Source organism: Amblyomma mixtum, chromosome 1, assembly GCF_055824585.1.
Source record: "Amblyomma mixtum isolate Tamu chromosome 1, ASM5582458v1, whole genome shotgun sequence".
NCBI lineage: Eukaryota > Metazoa > Arthropoda > Arachnida > Ixodida > Ixodidae > Amblyomma > Amblyomma mixtum.
Window position 1 is genome coordinate 174764059 of NC_143012.1, and position 1277 is coordinate 174765335.

General features: G+C 52.5%; 1 pseudogene; it reads left to right on the forward strand.

Annotated features, from left to right (window-relative positions):
- The first annotated feature begins 211 nt into the window (after window positions 1–211).
- LOC149369886 (very long chain fatty acid elongase AAEL008004 pseudogene) lies at window positions 212–1066 on the forward strand (annotated as a pseudogene).
- Window positions 1067–1277: the final 211 nt, after the last annotated feature.

Here is a 1277-nt window from a genome sequence, read left to right on the forward strand (position 1 = left end):
CCGCCCTATAACCTCCTCTGCCGGCGGCTGCGGAGTCAATAAATGCATGCGCGTCTTGACTCTCAGGCTCGTCTGTTTCGCGGCCGCGGGGAGCGGGGCTAGTGAACCGCAAGGTCTCCCCTTACAGTTTCGAACGGTTTCTTGCCGTAGCAGCTGTGGGAAGCAACGACACTCTGCGAGAGATTGCGGAAGTGGAACGTGAAGATTAGCAAACATGTCTTCTACCGGAATTAGAGACCTGTTCGACACCTTGAAGAGTGACTTAATTCGAGAGCGGGATCCCCGCACGGCCGACTGGGTGTTGCCAGCAAACAAAGTGTTTCTAATTACTCTGTTTACAATGTACGTCTACGCAGTCAAAATCGCAGGGCCTCGCTTTATGAAGGACCGCAAGCCATACGACGGCATCAAACCAATCGTGACCCTCTACAACGCCTGCAATGTGGTGTTAAACACGTACTTCATGGTGGTGTTCCTCTCCAAGACGTACGTTGGCGGCGGCTACAGCCTCATCTGCCAGGGCATCAACTTCGAGGCTCGCGACGAGAATACCATGAGCCTGCTGAACCTGCTCTGGTGGTATCTCCTAGTGAGGATCTCTGACTTCCTGGACACCGTGTTCTTCGTGCTTCGCAAGAAGGACTCGCACGTCTCTTTTCTTCACGTTGTGCACCATATGCTGATAGTCTACAACGGCTGCTTCGGACTCGGCTACGGTCCTGACGGCCAAGTTATCCTGAGCGTCGTCCTCAACTGTTTCGTGCACGTGATCATGTACACGTATTACTTTCTCTCCGTGCTGGGACCGGCTGTCCAGAAGCACCTTTGGTGGAAGCGTTACTTGACCCAGCTGCAGTTGGTCCAGTTCACCATAGTATTCGTACACATGATGACACCCATGTTCATCAGCTGCGGTTATCCGAGGGTTCACATCTACATCTGTCTCTGCGAGGCCGTCTTTTTCTTCACCATGTTCACTCGATTCTACATTGAGGTCTACAAGAAGAGGAAGGCCCCCACCGACGAAAGTGTGGACAGCAGTGACCGCAAGAGCAAGGTTCAGTGAGAGCGCCCGCTGTTACGTGGTGTCATACGTGCAAGGACTCCAACACCTCCTTTTGGACCATCCGCAGAAGTTCGCTTCAGGATCTCACATGTGGTGTCATGCATCCATAGCTTTCTGTGAGCCTTTAGCCCCCAGAAATAAGCTGATATTGGTTCCCTTCTAGAAGCACAAGACACACCATGCACACAGCAAGTGGCGGGTATTATTCAGT